Source organism: Poecilia reticulata, chromosome 18, assembly GCF_904066995.2.
Source record: "Poecilia reticulata chromosome 18, P_reticulata-male-v2, whole genome shotgun sequence".
Classification (NCBI taxonomy): domain Eukaryota; kingdom Metazoa; phylum Chordata; class Actinopteri; order Cyprinodontiformes; family Poeciliidae; genus Poecilia; species Poecilia reticulata.
This window is the reverse complement of record NC_088847.1, coordinates 24,444,301-24,464,605: the sequence shown is the minus strand read 5'-3', so window position 1 is coordinate 24,464,605 and position 20,305 is coordinate 24,444,301. Positions and strand designations below refer to the sequence as shown.

General features: G+C 58.1%; 1 protein-coding gene and 1 pseudogene across 6 annotated transcripts in view; both read left to right on the top strand.

The window, feature by feature from the left end:
- LOC103460941 (uncharacterized) overlaps positions 1-20,305 on the top strand; it is a 135,943-nt gene that overhangs the window by 23,083 nt on the left and 92,555 nt on the right. The window lies entirely within an intron of this gene.
- On the top strand, positions 194-19,608 carry LOC145548568 (asialoglycoprotein receptor 2-like; annotated as a pseudogene). The gene is made up of 8 exons (XR_014084568.1): positions 194-409; positions 481-588; positions 1,172-1,261; positions 1,326-1,391; positions 1,461-1,553; positions 17,741-17,901; positions 17,976-18,085; positions 19,311-19,608. The product of XR_014084568.1 is annotated as an asialoglycoprotein receptor 2-like (transcript).

Sequence of the window (20,305 nt, the reverse complement as noted above, 5' to 3'; positions counted from 1 at the left end):
CACACACAGAGACACACAGACTTACCAACAGCCATCACACACACACAGGGAGAACACGACACACACGCACACACACACACACACACAGGAACACAGACACACACACAGAGGACACACACGTACACACACGAGGACCAACACAGAGAGAGAGACACACACACACACCACACACAGAGAGCAACAACAGACACACACACACAGACACACACACACACAGACTCACACACCCTCAGTGGGTGTTTCCAGTCCAAAGTGCGCTCTGTGGGCTCTCTGTGCTCTGGCCTTTGTGGGTTCTGTGGTCATTGACCTGCAGCTCAGCGTTGGACAGAGACAAAAACGGGGACAGACGCCATGACGACCGAGTACCACGACGAGGTTGAGGACGACAGCAGCTCGTTCTGGAACAAAGGTACTGCTGTAGAGTCTGGACCGGGCCGGAACCGGGCCCACAGCTACCCAACCTGTCCCTCTGTCCATCAGAGCCGCGGCCCGTCTCCTTCTCGGCGGTCTCCAGGGTCAGGCGCTGGCTGTACCCCGGCCTGGGCGCCGCCTTCGTCCTGATTTTCATCATAGCGATTGGAATCACCAGTGAGTATGTCCTCATGTCCTGGTGGACGTCCTGTCCTCCCGGTGCGTCCAGGAGACGGGGAGGCAGAACGTCCTCTGCTCGTTGCTGTCCTCTGGAGGAAGCTACTGTCTGACATCGTCAGGGTTAGGGTCGGACCTTTAGCTTCTAAAACTCAGCAGCTTTGACCTCAGAGACCTTTATTGGACCAGAGTCCAGGACAGATGTGGAGGCAGAGACTGTCCTCCACACCTGTCCTCCACACCTGTCCTCCATACGGTCAGCAAGGTTTCAGTAAGGCTAACGAGAAGCTAGCAGCAGAGAAGCTAGGCTACAACTAGAGAGGGACGGACAGATGGTCAGATAACCTGATCTGAGAGAACGTAGCAACCATCAGTCAGGTGTTGACACCTGGCAGGTGGAGCCACTGAGGGTGAAGGAACACCTGGCAGGTGGAGCCACTGAGGGTGAAGGAACACCTGGCAGGTGGAGCCACTGAGGGTGGAGGAACACCTGGCAGGTGGAGCCACTGAGGGTGGAGGAACACCTGGCAGGTAGCAGCAGGTCTTGTAGCTCCGCCTCCTCCATGGTTCTGACTCTCTGCAGACACCAGCACGCTCAGCCGGCTCTGGTCCGTGGAGAAGGCGTTGTCCAATCAGACGGAGTGGCTGATGTCGGCCCAGCAGCTCGCTACAGGTAACACACCTGTCCAGGTAACCGTGACCCGTCTCTGTCCTCCTGACTCTGCTGTCCAACGCAGACGCAGCGAAAGACGCTCAGAGGCTCAAGTTCTCTGTGGAGAGCAACAAGGAGCAGCTGAGCTCAGGTAACCCCAGACTCAGACCCAAACACCTGGACACACCTGCTGACCCCTGACCTCTGACCCCGTCCCCAGTGTCTGAAGGTCTGAAGCAGCTGTCCACCCTGGACACCATCGGCAGGACGGTGGCCAAGCTGAAATGTTCCCTGGAGCGCTTCATCAACAACGGTCAGTCCACTGGTCCCACTGGGACAGTCCCAGTCTGACCTTCAGTCCACTGGGAGACCAGGACGCTCTGATGGTCTCTGTCCTCTTTATGTCCTCTGGAAATGTCCTTATCTGCTCACTGTCCAAAGATATCCAGGTTCTGGTTCCGTCTCTGACGGCTGCTGTCCTCTGTGTCCTCTCTGTCCCAGGTTCTGTCTCCGTCTCTGACGGCTGCTGTCCTCTGTGTCCTCTCTGTCCCAGGTTCTGTCTCCGTCTCTGACGGCTGCTGTCCTCTGTGTCCTCTCTGTCCCAGGTTCTGTCTCCGTCTCTGACGGCTGCTGTCCTCTGTGTCCTCTCTGTCCCAGGTTCTGTCTCCGTCTCTGACGGCTGCTGTCCTCTCTGTCCCAGGTTCTGTCTCCGTCTCTGACGGCTGCTGTCCTCTGTGTCCTCTCTGTCCCAGGTTCTGTCTCTGACGGCTGCTGTCCTCTCTGTCTCAGGTTCTGTCTCCGTCTCTGACGATGCTGTCCTCTGTCCTCTGTGTCCCAGGTTCTGTCTCCGTCTCTGACAGATGCTGTCCTCTCTGTCCTCTGTGTCCCAGGTTCTGTCTCCGTCTCTGACAGATGCTGTCCTCTGTGTCCCAGGTTCTGTCTCCGTCTCTGACAGATGCTGTCCTCTCTGTCCTCTCTGTCCCAGGTTCTGTCTCCGTCTCTGACGGCTGCTGTCCTCTCTGTCCTCTGTGTCCCAGGTTCTGTCTCCGTCTCTGACGGCTGCTGTCCTCTGTGTCCCAGGTTCTGTCTCCGTCTCTGACGGCTGCTGTCCTCTGTGTCCAGTTCTGTCTTGACGGCTGCTGTCCTCTCTGTCCTCTGTGTCCCAGGTTCTGTCTCCGTCTCTGACAGATGCTGTCCTCTGTGTCCCAGGTTCTGTCTCCGTCTCTGACGGCTGCTGTCCTCTGTGTCCCAGGTTCTGTTCCGTCTCTGACGGCTGCTGTCCTCTCTGTCCTCTGTGTCCAGGTTCTGTCTCCGTCTCTGACGGCTGCTGTCCTCTGTGTCCAGTTCTGTCTCTGACGGCTGCTGTCCTCTGTGTCCCAGGTTCTGTCTCCGTCTTGACAGATGCTGTCCTCTCTGTCCTCTGTGTCCCAGGTTCTGTCTCCGTCTCTGACGGATGCTGTCCTCTGTGTCCCAGGTTCTGTCTCCGTCTCTGACGGCTGCTGTCCTCTGTGTCCTCTCTGTCCCAGGTTCTGTCTCTGACGGCTGCTGTCCTCTCTGTCTCAGGTTCTGTCTCCGTCTCTGACGGATGCTGTCCTCTCTGTCCCAGATTCTGTCTCCGTCTCTGACGGCTGCTGTCCTCTCTGTCTCAGGTTCTGTCTCCGTCTTGACGGCTGCTGTCCTCTGTGTCCTCTGTGTCCCAGGTTCTGTCTCCGTCTCTGACGGCTGCTGTCCTCTGTGTCCCAGGTTCTGTCTCCGTCTCTGACGGATGCTGTCCTCTGTGTCCCAGGTTCTGTCTTGAGGCTGCTGTCCTCTGGTCCAGGTCTGTCTCCGTCCCTGACGGCTGCTGCCTCTCTGTCCTCTGTGTCCCAGGTTCTGTCTCCGTCTCTGACGGCTGCTGTCCTCTGTGTCCCAGGTTCTGTCTCTGACGGCTGCTGTCCTCTGTGTCCAGGTTCTGTCTCCGTCTCTGACAGATGCTGTCCTCTCTGTCCTCTGTGTCCAGGTTCTGTCTCCGTCTCTGACAGATGCTGTCCTCTGTGTCCCAGGTTCTGTCTCCGTCTCTGACGGATGCTGTCCTCTGTGTCCCAGGTTCTGTCTCCGTCTCTGACGGCTGCTGTCCTCTCTGTCCTCCGTTGTCCCAGTTCTGTCTCCGTCTCTGACGGCTGCTGTCCTCTGTGTCCCAGGTTCTGTCTCCGTCTCTGACGGCTGCTGTCCTCTGTGTCCTCTCTGTCCCAGGTTCTGTCTCTGACGGCTGCTGTCCTCTCTGTCCCAGGTTCTGTCTCCGTCTCTGACGGCTGCTGTCCTCTGTGTCCTCTCTGTCCCAGGTTCTGTCTCTGTCTCTGACGGCTGCTGTCCTCTCTGTCCCAAGTTCTGTCTCCGTCTCCGACGGCTGCTGTCCTCTCTGTCCTCTGTGTCCCAGGTTCTGTCTCCGTCTCTGACGGATGCTGTCCTCTCTGTCCCAATTCTGTCTCCGTCTCTGACGGCTGCTGTCCTCTGTGTCCCAGTTCTGTCTCCGTCTCTGACGGCTGCTGTTCTCTCTGTGTCAGGTTCTGTCTCCGTCTCTGACGGATGCTGTCCTCTGTGTCCCAGGTTCTGTCTCTGACAGCTGCTGTCCTCTGTGTCCCAGGTTCTGTCTCTGACGGCTGCTGTCCTCTGTGTCCCAGGTTCTGTCTCCGTCTCTGACAGATGCTGTCCTCTCTGTCCTCTGTGTCCAGGTTCTGTCTCGTCTCTGACAGATGCTGTCCTCTGTGTCCCAGTTCTGTCTCCGTCTTGACAGATGCTGTCTCTCTGTCCTCTGTGTCCCAGGTTCTGTCTCCGTCTCCGACGGCTGCTGTCCTCTGTGTCCAGGTTCTGTCTCCGTCTCTGACGGATGCTGTCCTCTGTGTCCCAGGTTCTGTCTCTGACGGCTGCTGTCCTCTGTGTCCCAGGTTCTGTCTCTGACGGCTGCTGTCCTCTGTGTCCCAGGTTCTGTCTCCGTCTCTGACAGATGCTGTCCTCTCTGTCCTCTGTGTCCCAGGTTCTGTCTCCGTCTCTGACAGATGCTGTCCTCTGTGTCCCAGGTTCTGTCTCCGTCTCTGACGGATGCTGTCCTCTGTGTCCCAGTTCTGTCTCTGACGGCTGCTGTCCTCTGTGTCCCAGGTTCTGTCTCTGACGGCTGCTGTCCTCTGTGTCCCAGGTTCTGTCTCCGTCTCTGACAGATGCTGTCCTCTCTGTCCTCTGTGTCCCAGGTTCTGTCTCCGTCTCTGACAGATGCTGTCCTCTGTGTCCCAGGTTCGTCTCCGTCTCTGACGGATGCTGTCCTCTGTGTCCCAGGTTCTGTCTCTGACGGCTGCTGTCCTCTGTGTCCCAGGTTCTGTCTCCGTCTCTGACAGATGCTGTCCTCTCTGTCCTCTGTGTCCCAGGTTCTGTCTCCGTCTCTGACAGATGCTGTCCTCTGTGTCCAGGTTCTGTCTCCGTCTCTGACAGATGCTGTCCTCTCTGTCCTCTGTGTCCCAGGTTCTGTCTCCGTCTCCGACGGCTGCTGTCCTCTGTGTCCCAGGTTCTGTCTCCGTCTCTGACGGATGCTGTCCTCTGTGTCCAGGTTCTGTCTCCGTCTCTGACGGATGCTGTCCTCTGTGTCCCAGGTTCTGTCTCTGACGGCTGCTGTCCTCTGTGTCCCAGGTTCTGTCTCCGTCTCTGACAGATGCTGTCCTCTCTGTCCTCTGTGTCCCAGGTTCTGTCTCCGTCTCTGACAGATGCTGTCCTCTGTGTCCCAGGTTCTGTCTCCGTCTCTGACAGATGCTGTCCTCTCTGTCCTCTGTGTCCCAGGTTCTGTCTCCGTCTCGACGGCTGCTGTCCTCTGTGTCCCAGGTTCTGTCTCCGTCTCTGACGGATGCTGTCCTCTGTGTCCCAGGTTCTGTCTCTGACGGCTGCTGTCCTCTGTGTCCCAGGTTCTGTCTCTGACGGCTGCTGTCCTCTGTGTCCCAGGTTCTGTCTCCGTCTCTGACAGATGCTGTCCTCTCTGTCCTCTGTGTCCCAGGTTCTGTCTCCGTCTCTGACAGATGCTGTCCTCTGTGTCCCAGGTTCTGTCTCCGTCTCTGACGGATGCTGTCCTCTCTGTCCCAGATTCTGTCTCCGTCTCTGACGGCTGCTGTCCTCTGTGTCCTCTCTGTCCCAGGTTCTGTCTCTGACGGCTGCTGTTCTCTCTGTCTCAGGTTCTGTCTCCGTCTCTGACGGATGCTGTCCTCTGTGTCCTCTCTGTCCCAGGTTCTGTCTCCGTCTCTGACGGCTGCTGTCCTCTCTGTCCCAGGTTCTGTCTCCGTCTCTGACGGCTGCTGTCCTCTGTGTCCTCTCTGTCCCAGGTTCTGTCTCCGTCTCTGACGGCTGCTGTCCTCTGTGTCCTCTCTGTCCCAGGTTCTGTCTCCGTCTCTGACGGCTGCTGTCCTCTGTGTCCTCTCTGTCCCAGGTTCTGTCTCCGTCTCTGACGGCTGCTGTCCTCTCTGTCCCAGGTTCTGTCTCCGTCTCTGACGGCTGCTGTCCTCTCTGTCCCAGGTTCTGTCTCCGTCTCTGACGGATGCTGTCCTCTGTGTCCCAGGTTCTGGTTCTTTCTCTGACGGATGCTGTCCTCTGTGTCCCAGGTTCTGTCTCTGACGGCTGCTGTCCTCTCTGTCCCAGGTTCTGTCTCCGTCTCTGACGGCTGCTGTCCTCTCTGTCCTCTCTGTCCCAGGTTCTGTCTCCGTCTCTGACGGCTGCTGTCCTCTCTGTCCCAGGTTCTGTCTCCGTCTCTGACGGCTGCTGTCCTCTCTGTCCTCTCTGTCAGATTCTGTCTCCGTCTCTGACGGCTGCTGTCCTCTCTGTCTCAGGTTCTGTCTCCGTCTCTGACAGATGCTGTCCTCTCTGTCCTCTGTGTCCCAGGTTCTGTCTCCGTCTCTGACAGATGCTGTCCTCTGTGTCCCAGGTTCTGTCTCCGTCTCTGACAGATGCTGTCCTCTCTGTCCTCTGTGTCCCAGGTTCTGTCTCCGTCTCCGACGGCTGCTGTCCTCTGTGTCCCAGGTTCTGTCTCCGTCTCTGACGGATGCTGTCCTCTGTGTCCCAGGTTCTGTCTCTGACGGCTGCTGTCCTCTGTGTCCCAGGTTCTGTCTCTGACGGCTGCTGTCCTCTGTGTCCCAGGTTCTGTCTCCGTCTCTGACAGATGCTGTCCTCTCTGTCCTCTGTGTCCCAGGTTCTGTCTCCGTCTCTGACAGATGCTGTCCTCTGTGTCCCAGGTTCTGTCTCCGTCTCTGACGGATGCTGTCCTCTGTGTCCCAGGTTCTGTCTCTGACGGCTGCTGTCCTCTGTGTCCCAGGTTCTGTCTCTGACGGCTGCTGTCCTCTGTGTCCCAGGTTCTGTCTCCGTCTCTGACAGATGCTGTCCTCTCTGTCCTCTGTGTCCCAGGTTCTGTCTCCGTCTCTGACAGATGCTGTCCTCTGTGTCCCAGGTTCTGTCTCCGTCTCTGACGGATGCTGTCCTCTGTGTCCCAGGTTCTGTCTCTGACGGCTGCTGTCCTCTGTGTCCCAGGTTCTGTCTCCGTCTCTGACAGATGCTGTCCTCTCTGTCCTCTGTGTCCCAGGTTCTGTCTCCGTGTCTGACAGATGCTGTCCTCTGTGTCCCAGGTTCTGTCTCCGTCTCTGACAGATGCTGTCCTCTCTGTCCTCTGTGTCCCAGGTTCTGTCTCCGTCTCCGACGGCTGCTGTCCTCTGTGTCCCAGGTTCTGTCTCTGACGGCTGCTGTCCTCTCTGTCCCAGGTTCTGTCTCTGACGGCTGCTGTTCTCTCTGTCTCAGGTTCTGTCTCCGTCTCTGCCGGATGCTGTCCTCTCTGTCCTCTGTGTCCAGGTTCTGTCTCCGTCTCTGACAGATGCTGTCCTCTGTGTCCCAGGTTCTGTCTCCGTCTCTGACGGATGCTGTCCTCTGTGTCCCAGGTTCTGTCTCCGTCTCTGACGGCTGCTGTCCTCTCTGTCCTCTGTGTCCCAGGTTCTGTCTCCGTCTCCGACGGCTGCTGTCCTCTGTGTCCCAGGTTCTGTCTCTGACGGCTGCTGTCCTCTCTGTCCCATGTTCTGTCTCTGACGGCTGCTGTTCTCTCTGTCTCTGGTTCTGTCTCCGTCTCTGACGGATGCTGTCCTCTGTGTCCTCTCTGTCCCAGGTTCTGTCTCCGTCTCTGACGGCTGCTGTCCTCTGTGTCCTCTCTGTCCCAGGTTCTGTCTCTGACGGCTGCTGTCCTCTGTGTCCAGGTTCTGTCTCTGACGGCTGCTGTCCTCTGTGTCCCAGGTTCTGTCTCCGTCTCTGACAGATGCTGTCCTCTCTGTCCTCTGTGTCCAGGTTCTGTCTCCGTCTCTGACAGATGCTGTCCTCTGTGTCCCAGGTTCTGTCTCCGTCTCTGACGGATGCTGTCCTCTGTGTCCCAGGTTCTGTCTCCGTCTCTGACGGCTGCTGTCCTCTCTGTCCCAGGTTCTGTCTCCGTCTCTGACGGCTGCTGTCCTCTGTGTCCTCTCTGTCCCAGGTTCTGTCTCTGACGGCTGCTGTCCTCTCTGTCCCAGGTTCTGTCTCCGTCTCTGACGGCTGCTGTCCTCTCTGTCCTCTCTGTCCCAGGTTCTGTCTCCGTCTCTGCCGGCTGCTGTCCTCTCTGTCCCAAGTTCTGTCTCGTCTCCGACGGCTGCTGTCCTCTCTGTCCTCTGTGTCCCAGGTTCTGTCTCCGTCTCTGACGGATGCTGTCCTCTCTGTCCCAGATTCTGTCTCCGTCTCTGACGGCTGCTGTCCTCTGTGTCCAGGTTCTGTCTCCGTCTCTGACGGCTGCTGTCCTCTCTGTCCTCTGTGTCCCAGGTTCTGTCTCCGTCTCTGACGGCTGCTGTCCTCTGTGTCCCAGGTTCTGTCTCCGTCTTGACGGCTGCTGTCCTCTGTGTCCAGGTTCTGTCTCCGTCTCTGACGGATGCTGTCCTCTGTGTCCCAGGTTCTGTCTCTGACGGCTGCTGTCCTCTGTGTCCCAGGTTCTGTCTCTGACGGCTGCTGTCCTCTGTGTCCCAGGTTCTGTCTCCGTCTCTGACGGCTGCTGTCCTCTCTGTCCTCTGTGTCCAGGTTCTGTCTCCGTCTCTGACGGCTGCTGTCCTCTGTGTCCCAGGTTCTGTCTCCGTCTCTGACGGCTGCTGTCCTCTCTGTCCTCTGTGTCCCAGGTTCTGTCTCCGTCTCTGACGGCTGCTGTCCTCTGTGTCCCAGGTTCTGTCTCCGTCTCTGACAGATGCTGTCCTCTCTGTCCTCTGTGTCCCAGGTTCTGTCTCCGTCTCTGACAGATGCTGTCCTCTGTGTCCCAGGTTCTGTCTCCGTCTCTGACAGATGCTGTCCTCTCTGTCCTCTGTGTCCCAGGTTCTGTCTCCGTCTCCGACGGCTGCTGTCCTCTGTGTCCCAGGTTCTGTCTCCGTCTCTGACGGATGCTGTCCTCTGTGTCCCAGGTTCTGTCTCTGACGGCTGCTGTCCTCTGTGTCCCAGGTTCTGTCTCTGACGACTGCTGTCCTCTGTGTCCCAGGTTCTGTCTCCGTCTCTGACAGATGCTGTCCTCTCTGTCCTCTGTGTCCCAGGTTCTGTCTCCGTCTCTGACAGATGCTGTCCTCTGTGTCCCAGGTTCTGTCTCCGTCTCTGACGGATGCTGTCCTCTGTGTCCCAGGTTCTGTCTCTGACGGCTGCTGTCCTCTGTGTCCCAGGTTCTGTCTCTGACGGCTGCTGTCCTCTGTGTCCCAGGTTCTGTCTCCGTCTCTGACAGATGCTGTCCTCTCTGTCCTCTGTGTCCCAGGTTCTGTCTCCGTCTCTGACAGATGCTGTCCTCTGTGTCCCAGGTTCTGTCTCCGTCTCTGACGGATGCTGTCCTCTGTGTCCCAGGTTCTGTCTCTGACGGCTGCTGTCCTCTGTGTCCCAGGTTCTGTCTCCGTCTCTGACAGATGCTGTCCTCTCTGTCCTCTGTGTCCAGGTTCTGTCTCCGTCTCTGACAGATGCTGTCCTCTGTGTCCCAGGTTCTGTCTCCGTCTCTGACAGATGCTGTCCTCTCTGTCCTCTGTGTCCCAGGTTCTGTCTCCGTCTCCGACGGCTGCTGTCCTCTGTGTCCCAGGTTCTGTCTCCGTCTCTGACGGATGCTGTCCTCTGTGTCCCAGGTTCTGTCTCTGACGGCTGCTGTCCTCTGTGTCCCAGGTTCTGTCTCTGACGGCTGCTGTCCTCTGTGTCCCAGGTTCTGTCTCCGTCTCTGACAGATGCTGTCCTCTCTGTCCTCTGTGTCCCAGGTTCTGTCTCCGTCTCTGACAGATGCTGTCCTCTGTGTCCCAGGTTCTGTCTCCGTCTCTGACGGATGCTGTCCTCTGTGTCCCAGGTTCTGTCTCTGACGGCTGCTGTCCTCTGTGTCCCAGGTTCTGTCTCTGACGGCTGCTGTCCTCTGTGTCCCAGGTTCTGTCTCCGTCTCTGACAGATGCTGTCCTCTCTGTCCTCTGTGTCCCAGGTTCTGTCTCCGTCTCTGACAGATGCTGTCCTCTGTGTCCCAGGTTCTGTCTCCGTCTCTGACGGATGCTGTCCTCTGTGTCCCAGGTTCTGTCTCTGACGGCTGCTGTCCTCTGTGTCCCAGGTTCTGTCTCCGTCTCTGACAGATGCTGTCCTCTCTGTCCTCTGTGTCCCAGGTTCTGTCTCCGTCTCTGACAGATGCTGTCCTCTGTGTCCAGGTTCTGTCTCCGTCTCTGACAGATGCTGTCCTCTCTGTCCTCTGTGTCCCAGGTTCCGTCTCCGTCTCTGACGGCTGCTGTCCTCTCTGTCCCAGGTTCTGTCTCCGTCTCTGACGGATGCTGTCCTCTGTGTCCCAGGTTCTGTCTCCGTCTCTGACGGATGCTGTCCTCTGTGTCCCAGGTTCTGTCTCTGACGGCTGCTGTCCTCTGTGTCCCAGGTTCTGTCTCCGTCTCTGACAGATGCTGTCCTCTCTGTCCTCTGTGTCCCAGGTTCTGTCTCCGTCTCTGACAGATGCTGTCCTCTGTGTCCCAGGTTCTGTCTCCGTCTCTGACAGATGCTGTCCTCTCTGTCCTCTGTGTCCCAGGTTCTGTCTCCGTCTCCGACGGCTGCTGTCCTCTGTGTCCCAGGTTCTGTCTCCGTCTCTGACGGATGCTGTCCTCTGTGTCCAGGTTCTGTCTCTGACGGCTGCTGTCCTCTGTGTCCCAGGTTCTGTCTCTGACGGCTGCTGTCCTCTGTGTCCCAGGTTCTGTCTCCGTCTCTGACAGATGCTGTCCTCTCTGTCCTCTGTGTCCCAGGTTCTGTCTCCGTCTCTGACAGATGCTGTCCTCTGTGTCCCAGGTTCTGTCTCCGTCTCTGACGGATGCTGTCCTCTGTGTCCCAGGTTCTGTCTCCGTCTCTGACGGCTGCTGTCCTCTCTGTCCTCTGTGTCCCAGTTCTGTCTCCGTCTCTGACGGCTGCTGTCCTCTCTGTCCCAGGTTCTGTCTCCGTCTCTGACGGCTGCTGTCCTCTGTGTCTTCTCTGTCCCAGGTTCTGTCTCTGACGGCTGCTGTCCTCTCTGTCCCAGGTTCTGTCTCCGTCTCTGACGGCTGCTGTCCTCTCTGTCCTCTGTGTCCCAGGTTCTGTCTCCGTCTCTGACGGCTGCTGTCCTCTCTGTCCCAGGTTCTGTCTCCGTCTCTGACGGCTGCTGTCCTCTCTGTCCTCTGTGTCCCAGGTTCTGTCTCCGTCTCTGACGGCTGCTGTCCTCTCTGTCCCAGGTTCTGTCTCCGTCTCTGACGGCTGCTGTCCTCTCTGTCCCAGGTTCTGTCTCCGTCTCTGACGGATGCTGTCCTCTGTGTCCCAGGTTCTGTCTCCGTCTCTGACGGCTGCTGTCCTCTGTGTCCCAGGTTCTGTCTCTGACGGCTGCTGTCCTCTCTGTCCCAGGTTCTGTCTCCGTCTCTGACGGCTGCTGTCCTCTCTGTCCGTCCCAGGTTCTGTCTCCGTCTCTGACGGCTGCTGTCCTCTGTCCCAGATTCTGTCTCCGTCTCTGACGGCTGCTGTCCTCTCTGTCCTCTGTGTCCCAGGTTCTGTCTCCGTCTCTGACGGCTGCTGTCCTCTGTGTCCAGGTTCTGTCTCCGTCTCTGACAGATGCTGTCCTCTCTGTCCTCTGTGTCCCAGGTTCTGTCTCCGTCTCTGACAGATGCTGTCCTCTGTGTCCCAGGTTCTGTCTCCGTCTCTGACAGATGCTGTCCTCTCTGTCCTCTGTGTCCCAGGTTCTGTCTCCGTCTCCGACGGCTGCTGTCCTCTGTGTCCCAGGTTCTGTCTCCGTCTCTGACGGATGCTGTCCTCTGTGTCCCAGGTTCTGTCTCTGACGGCTGCTGTCCTCTGTGTCCCAGGTTCTGTCTCTGACGGCTGCTGTCCTCTGTGTCCCAGGTTCTGTCTCCGTCTCTGACAGATGCTGTCCTCTCTGTCCTCTGTGTCCCAGGTTCTGTCTCCGTCTCTGACAGATGCTGTCCTCTGTGTCCCAGGTTCTGTCTCCGTCTCTGACGGATGCTGTCCTCTGTGTCCCAGGTTCTGTCTCTGACGGCTGCTGTCCTCTGTGTCCCAGGTTCTGTCTCTGACGGCTGCTGTCCTCTGTGTCCCAGGTTCTGTCTCCGTCTCTGACAGATGCTGTCCTCTCTGTCCTCTGTGTCCCAGGTTCTGTCTCCGTCTCTGACAGATGCTGTCCTCTGTGTCCCAGGTTCTGTCTCCGTCTCTGACGGATGCTGTCCTCTGTGTCCCAGGTTCTGTCTCTGACGGCTGCTGTCCTCTGTGTCCCAGGTTCTGTCTCCGTCTCTGACAGATGCTGTCCTCTCTGTCCTCTGTGTCCCAGGTTCTGTCTCCGTCTCTGACAGATGCTGTCCTCTGTGTCCCAGGTTCTGTCTCCGTCTCTGACAGATGCTGTCCTCTCTGTCCTCTGTGTCCCAGGTTCTGTCTCCGTCTCCGACGGCTGCTGTCCTCTGTGTCCCAGGTTCTGTCTCTGACGGCTGCTGTCCTCTGTGTCCCAGGTTCTGTCTCTGACGGCTGCTGTCCTCTGTGTCCCAGGTTCTGTCTCCGTCTCTGACAGATGCTGTCCTCTCTGTCCTCTGTGTCCCAGGTTCTGTCTCCGTCTCTGACAGATGCTGTCCTCTGTGTCCCAGGTTCTGTCTCCGTCTCTGACGGATGCTGTCCTCTGTGTCCCAGGTTCTGTCTCCGTCTCTGACGGCTGCTGTCCTCTCTGTCCTCTGTGTCCCAGGTTCTGTCTCCGTCTCCGACGGCTGCTGTCCTCTGTGTCCCAGGTTCTGTCTCTGACGGCTGCTGTCCTCTGTGTCCCAGGTTCTGTCTCTGACGGCTGCTGTCCTCTGTGTCCCAGGTTCTGTCTCCGTCTCTGACAGATGCTGTCCTCTCTGTCCTCTGTGTCCCAGGTTCTGTCTCCGTCTCTGACAGATGCTGTCCTCTGTGTCCCAGGTTCTGTCTCCGTCTCTGACGGATGCTGTCCTCTGTGTCCAGGTTCTGTCTCCGTCTCTGACGGCTGCTGTCCTCTGTGTCCCAGGTTCTGTCTCCGTCTCTGACGGATGCTGTCCTCTGTGTCCTCTCTGTCTCAGGTTCTGTCTCCGTCTCTGACGGCTGCTGTCCTCTGTGTCCTCTCTGTCCCCGGTTCTGTCTCCGTCTCTGACGGCTGCTGTCCTCTGTGTCCTCTCTGTCCCAGGTTCTGTCTCCGTCTCTGACGGCTGCTGTCCTCTCTGTGTCAGGTTCTGTCTCCGTCTCTGACGGCTGCTGTCCTCTCTGTCCTCTCTGTCCCAGGTTCTGTCTCCGTCTCTGACGGCTGCTGTCCTCTGTCCCAGATTCTGTCTCCGTCTCTGACGGCTGCTGTCCTCTGTCCCAGATTCTGTCTCCGTCTCTGACGGCTTCTGTCCTCTCTGTCCTCTGTGTCCCAGGTTCTGTCTCCGTCTCTGACGGCTGCTGTCCTCTGTGTCCCAGGTTCTGTCTCCGTCTCTGACGGCTGCTGTCCTCTGTGTCCCAGGTTCTGTCTCCGTCTCTGACGGTGCTGTCCTCTCTGTCCCAGGTTCTGTCTCTGACGGCTGCTGTCCTCTGTGTCCCAGGTTCTGTCTCTGACGGCTGCTGTCCTCTGTGTCCCAGGTTCTGTCTCCGTCTCTGACGGCTGCTGTCCTCTCTGTCCTCTGTGTCCCAGGTTCTGTCTCCGTCTCTGACGGCTGCTGTCCTCTGTGTCCCAGGTTCTGTCTCCGTCTCTGACGGCTGCTGTCCTCTCTGTCCTCTGTGTCCCAGGTTCTGTCTCCGTCTCTGACGGCTGCTGTCCTCTGTGTCCCAGGTTCTGTCTCCGTCTCTGACAGATGCTGTCCTCTCTGTCCTCTGTGTCCCAGGTTCTGTCTCCGTCTCTGACAGATGCTGTCCTCTGTGTCCCAGGTTCTGTCTCCGTCTCTGACAGATGCTGTCCTCTCTGTCCTCTGTGTCCCAGGTTCTGTCTCCGTCTCCGACGGCTGCTGTCCTCTGTGTCCCAGGTTCTGTCTCCGTCTCTGACGGATGCTGTCCTCTGTGTCCCAGGTTCTGTCTCTGACGGCTGCTGTCCTCTGTGTCCCAGGTTCTGTCTCTGACGGCTGCTGTCCTCTGTGTCCCAGGTTCTGTCTCCGTCTCTGACAGATGCTGTCCTCTCTGTCCTCTGTGTCCCAGGTTCTGTCTCCGTCTCTGACAGATGCTGTCCTCTGTGTCCCAGGTTCTGTCTCCGTCTCTGACGGATGCTGTCCTCTGTGTCCCAGGTTCTGTCTCTGACGGCTGCTGTCCTCTGTGTCCCAGGTTCTGTCTCTGACGGCTGCTGTCCTCTGTGTCCAGGTTCTGTCTCCGTCTCTGACAGATGCTGTCCTCTCTGTCCTCTGTGTCCCAGGTTCTGTCTCCGTCTCTGACAGATGCTGTCCTCTGTGTCCCAGGTTCTGTCTCCGTCTCTGACGGATGCTGTCCTCTGTGTCCCAGGTTCTGTCTCTGACGGCTGCTGTCCTCTGTGTCCCAGGTTCTGTCTCCGTCTCTGACAGATGCTGTCCTCTCTGTCCTCTGTGTCCCAGGTTCTGTCTCCGTCTCTGACAGATGCTGTCCTCTGTGTCCCAGGTTCTGTCTCCGTCTCTGACAGATGCTGTCCTCTCTGTCCTCTGTGTCCCAGGTTCTGTCTCCGTCTCCGACGGCTGCTGTCCTCTGTGTCCCAGGTTCTGTCTCCGTCTCTGACGGATGCTGTCCTCTGTGTCCCAGGTTCTGTCTCTGACGGCTGCTGTCCTCTGTGTCCCAGGTTCTGTCTCTGACGGCTGCTGTCCTCTGTGTCCCAGGTTCTGTCTCCGTCTCTGACAGATGCTGTCCTCTCTGTCCTCTGTGTCCCAGGTTCTGTCTCCGTCTCTGACAGATGCTGTCCTCTGTGTCCCAGGTTCTGTCTCCGTCTCTGACGGATGCTGTCCTCTCTGTCCCAGATTCTGTCTCCGTCTCTGACGGCTGCTGTCCTCTGTGTCCTCTCTGTCCCAGGTTCTGTCTCTGACGGCTGCTGTCCTCTCTGTCTCAGGTTCTGTCTCCGTCTCTGACGGCTGCTGTCCTCTGTGTCCTCTCTGTCCCAGGTTCTGTCTCTGACGGCTGCTGTCCTCTCTGTCTCAGGTTCTGTCTCCGTCTCTGACGGCTGCTGTCCTCTCTGTCCCAGGTTCTGTCTCCGTCTCTGACGGCTGCTGTCCTCTCTGTCTCAGGTTCTGTCTCCGTCTCTGACGGCTGCTGTCCTCTCTGTCCTCTCTGTCTCAGGTTCTGTCTCCGTCTCTGACGGATGCTGTCCTCTCTGTCCCAGATTCTGTCTCCGTCTCTGACGGCTGCTGTCCTCTGTCCCAGGTTCTGTCTCCGTCTCTGACGGCTGCTGTCCTCTCTGTCCGTCCCAGGTTCTGTCTCCGTCTCTGACGGCTGCTGTCCTCTGTGTCCCAGGTTCTGTCTCCGTCTCTGACGGCTGCTGTCCTCTGTGTCCCAGGTTCTGTCTCCGTCTCTGACGCCTGCTGTCCTCTGTGTCCCAGGTTCTGTCTCTGACGGCTGCTGTCCTCTGTGTCCCAGGTTCTGTCTCTGACGGCTGCTGTCCTCTGTGTCCCAGGTTCTGTCTCCGTCTCTGACAGATGCTGTCCTCTCTGTCCTCTGTGTCCCAGGTTCTGTCTCCGTCTCTGACAGATGCTGTCCTCTGTGTCCCAGGTTCTGTCTCCGTCTCTGACAGATGCTGTCCTCTCTGTCCTCTGTGTCCCAGGTTCTGTCTCCGTCTCCGACGGCTGCTGTCCTCTCTGTCCCAGGTTCTGTCTCCGTCTCTGACGGCTGCTGTCCTCTGTGTCCTCTCTGTCCTAGGTTCTGTCTCTGACGGCTGCTGTTCTCTCTGTGTCAGGTTCTGTCTCCGTCTCTGACAGATGCTGTCCTCTCTGTCCTCTGTGTCCCAGGTTCTGTCTCCGTCTCTGACAGATGCTGTCCTCTCTGTCCCAGGTTCTGTCTCCGTCTCTGACGGATGCTGTCCTCTGTGTCCCAGGTTCTGTCTCCGTCTCTGACGGATGCTGTCCTCTGTGTCCCAGGTTCTGTCTCTTTCTCTGACGGATGCTGTCCTCTCTGTCCCAGGTTCTGTCTCCGTCTCTGACGGCTGCTGTCCTCTCTGTCCTCTGTGTCCCAGGTTCTGTCTCCGTCTCTGACGGCTGCTGTCCTCTCTGTCCCAGGTTCTGTCTCCGTCTCCGACGGCTGCTGTCCTCTCTGTCCTCTCTGTCCCAGGTTCTGTCTCCGTCTCTGACGGATGCTGTCCTCTCTGTCCCAGATTCTGTCTCCGTCTCTGACGGCTGCTGTCCTCTCTGTCCCAGGTTCTGTCTCCGTCTCTGACGGCTGCTGTCCTCTGTGTCCTCTCTGTCCCAGGTTCTGTCTCCGTCTCTGACGGCTGCTGTCCTCTGTGTCCCAGGTTCTGTCTCCGTCTCTGACGGCTGCTGTCCTCTGTGTCCCAGGTTCTGTCTCCGTCTCTGACGGATGCTGTCCTCTCTGTCCCAGGTTCTGTCTCTGACGGCTGCTGTCCTCTGTGTCCCAGGTTCTGTCTCTGACGGCTGCTGTCCTCTGTGTCCCAGGTTCTGTCTCCGTCTCTGACAGATGCTGTCCTCTCTGTCCTCTGTGTCCCAGGTTCTGTCTCCGTCTCTGACAGATGCTGTCCTCTGTGTCCCAGGTTCTGTCTCCGTCTCTGACAGATGCTGTCCTCTCTGTCCTCTGTGTCCCAGGTTCTGTCTCCGTCTCCGACGGCTGCTGTCCTCTGTGTCCCAGGTTCTGTCTCCGTCTCTGACGGATGCTGTCCTCTGTGTCCCAGGTTCTGTCTCTGACGGCTGCTGTCCTCTGTGTCCCAGGTTCTGTCTCCGTCTCTGACAGATGCTGTCCTCTCTGTCCTCTGTGTCCCAGGTTCTGTCTCCGTCTCTGACAGATGCTGTCCTCTGTGTCCCAGGTTCTGTCTCCGTCTCTGACGGATGCTGTCCTCTGTGTCCCAGGTTCTGTCTCCGTCTCTGACGGCTGCTGTCCTCTCTGTCCTCTGTGTCCCAGGTTCTGTCTCCGTCTCTGACGGCTGCTGTCCTCTGTGTCCTCTCTGTCCCAGGTTCTGTCTCTGACGGCTGCTGTCCTCTCTGTCCCAGGTTCTGTCTCTGACGGCTGCTGTCCTCTCTGTCCCAGGTTCTGTCTCCGTCTCTGACGGCTGCTGTCCTCTGTGTCCCAGGTTCTGTCTCCGTCTCTGACGGCTGCTGTCCTCTGTGTCCTCTCTGTCCCAGGTTCTGTCTCCGTCTCTGACGGCTGCTGTCCTCTGTGTCCTCTCTGTCCCAGGTTCTGTCTCCGTCTCTGACGGATGCTGTCCTCTCTGTCCCAGGTTCTGTCTCCGTCTCTGACGGCTGCTGTCCTCTCTGTCTCAGGTTCTGTCTCCGTCCCAGACGGCTGCTGTCCTCTGTGTCCTCTCTGTCCCAGGTTCTGTCTCCGTCTCTGACGGCTGCTGTCCTCTGTGTCCTCTCTGTCCCAGGTTCTGTCTCCGTCTCTGACGGCTGCTGTCCTCTGTGTCCTCTCTGTCCCAGGTTCTGTCTCTGACGGCTGCTGTCCTCTCTGTCCCAGGTTCTGTCTCCGTCTCTGACGGCTGCTGTCCTCTGTGTCCTCTCTGTCCCAGGTTCTGTCTCCGTCTCTGACGGCTGCTGTCCTCTGTGTCCTCTCTGTCCCAGGTTCTGTCTCCGTCTCTGACGGCTGCTGTCCTCTCTGTCCCAGGTTCTGTCTCCGTCTCTGACGGCTGCTGTCCTCTGTCCCAGATTCTGTCTCCGTCTCTGACGGCTTCTGTCCTCTGTGTCCCAGGTTCTGTCTCCGTCTCTGACGGATGCTGTCCTCTCTGTCCCAGGTTCTGTCTCCGTCTCTGACGGCTGCTGTCCTCTGTGTCACAGGTTCTGGTTCCGTCTCTGACGCCTGCTGTCCTCTGTGTCCCAGGTTCTGGTTCTGTCTCTGATGGTGCTGTCCTCTCTGTCCCAGGTTCTGTCTCCGTCTCTGACGCCTGCTGTCCTCTGGGCTGGGAGACGTTCGGGTCCAGCTGTTACCTGTTCAGCAGGTCGGCTCTCTCGTGGCACGAGGCCAGAGATTGGTGCAACGGACACGAGTCTCACCTGGTCATCCTGATGAGTGACGAGGAATGGGTGAGACAACCTGTCCACAGTTTGGACCTCCTGAGGACAGAGCCGTTGTCTGAACGTGTCTCTGGTTGGTCCAGGACTTTGTGACCCGTCTCTCTGCCGGCTCGTTCTACTGGGTCGGTCTGACGGACGAGAAGTCCGGGAGGTGGGAGTGGGTCAACCAGACGCCGTACGTCATGAACCGCAGGTACGACCTGGAGTCCAGCATCACCTGGACTCCCTGGGCAGAGGGGGCCAGCAGGGGGCGCTGCTCTGCAGGGGGCGCTGGACTGCAGGGGGCGCTGGACTGCTCTGCAGGGGGCGCTGCTCTGCAGGGGGCGCTGCTCTGCAGGGGGCGCTGCTCTGCTGCTCTGCAGGGGGCGCTGCACTGCAGGGGGCGCTGCTCTGCTGCTCTGCAGGGGGCGCTGCTCTGCAGGGGGCGCTGCTCTGCTGCACTGCAGGGGGCGCTGCACTGCAGGGGGCGCTGCTCTGCTGCTCTGCAGGGGGCGCTGCTCTGCAGGGGGCGCTGCTCTGCTGCTCTGCAGGGGGCGCTGGACTGCAGGGGGCGCTGCTCTGCAGGGGGCGCTGCTCTGCTGCTCTGCAGGGGGCGCTGCTCTGCAGGGGGCGCTGCTCTGCTGCTCTGCTGCTCTGCAGGGGGCGCTGCACTGCAGGGGGCGCTGCTCTGCTGCTCTGCAGGGGGCGCTGCTCTGCAGGGGGCGCTGCTCTGCTGCACTGCAGGGGGCGCTGCACTGCAGGGGGCGCTGCACTGCAGGGGGCGCCATAACGATGTGGGGACATTTTCTCCCCTCAACTGCTTATGCAGTAGATATTTATCTGCCCTAAACATCCTGCATCCAACAGGATGTGTTCAGGCAGAGCAACAGCTACATGCTTTCTGAGCTCTATGCTAACACATCGGCGCCCCCTGCTGGCCCAGGTCCGTATGGCCATACCGCCCTCCCTCATTCATGCACTAAAAAAATACAGTTAAGATTTTTTTTATTTTATTATGTCAAAATAAAATTTAAAAAATCTGAATCAGGTCATTTCATGTGAACGCACGCAGAGTCTTAAGATCCAGTTTAAGAGGTTCTGGACGGTGTTGGTCAGTGAAACATGAAGTGGTTTCAGGCTAAAGGTCAGGAGGTTACGATCAGGAGCTGGGCTAGAGAGCAGGGCCTTCAGAGGGTCTGACGGTTACCGGGGGACCTCCGTTAGCTACCGGGGGACCACCGTTAGCTACTAGCTACCGGGGGACCACCGTTAGCTACTAGCTACCGGGGGACCACCGTTAGCTACTAGCTACCGGGGGACCACCGTTAGCTACTAGCTACCGGGGGACCACCGCTAGCTACCGGTGATCCCCCGGTAGCTCCCGTTGGCTCTAGATCAGCTGGACGTAGATCTGCTACTGTGTCTCCCGTCTCGTCCAGGCGATGGAGACCCGGCCAGCCCGACAGCTGGACCAGCCACGGCATGGGGCCTGGAGACGAGGACTGCGCTCACATTCACAACGACGGGCGGCTCAACGACCTGCACTGCTCCTCCAGGCTGCGCTACATCTGCCAGAGACACAGCCAGCGCAGCTGAGCTGCTGCCCCCTGCTGGCCGTGGGCAGAGCGCTGGTCCTTTGTCTTTCTTCAGGGGACACTTGGAGACACGTCCCAGTTTGACCAGCTTCTCCCTCTGTCCAGTTGGTTCCTGTGTCAAATAAAGACGTTTTAATCCAGGCTCCTGTCACATCGTCTCTTCTTACTGGCCTTGGAATAGGCCATTTATCATGCGTGCGTGTGTTGGGGTGAAGGTGTGTCCTATGGTGACATCATAATCTGGTTTATGATGTCACGTTTCCTGTGACATCATAATCTGGTTTATTTCCATCAGAACCTTGTGCTGATGAAGCCTCAGTTCTCTGTAGAGCGCCCCCAGCTGGCTGAGTTATTACACTACTAGCTGAAAGAAGCTCAGTCATCAGTGAAGAGTTTAGTGAACCTTCACTGGCGCAGACTGAGTGTCTGCGTGGTGAAGCAGGAGATTAAGCGAAATGATTATTGGGTCACCGCTGCATTATGTGAGCAGCAGCAACACGTATGTACAGCTTATGAAACCAGGTGCATGATGGGAGCTGTAGTCCTCTGGACCCTCGTCCTGAAAGCTGCTGGAGATAAAAGTGTAGATCAAGATCTGACAGGAGAACTAGAACCTTTAGGTGATTCATTCATGGAGGAACTGGTTCAGTACCTGAACCAGCAGGGGGTCAGGGTGTGTGTGGGGGTTGGTGGTTCTCCTGCCTCTTTCTGAGGGCTGAGCTCTCATCTGGACGGGAACGGAAAACCCAGCAGAACCAAGGACAGAGAATGTTTCTACTTCCTGTCTGTCTGACTACCATCTCCCTGCTTCACCCCCCGGTCCCAGGCCAGAGTGCCGG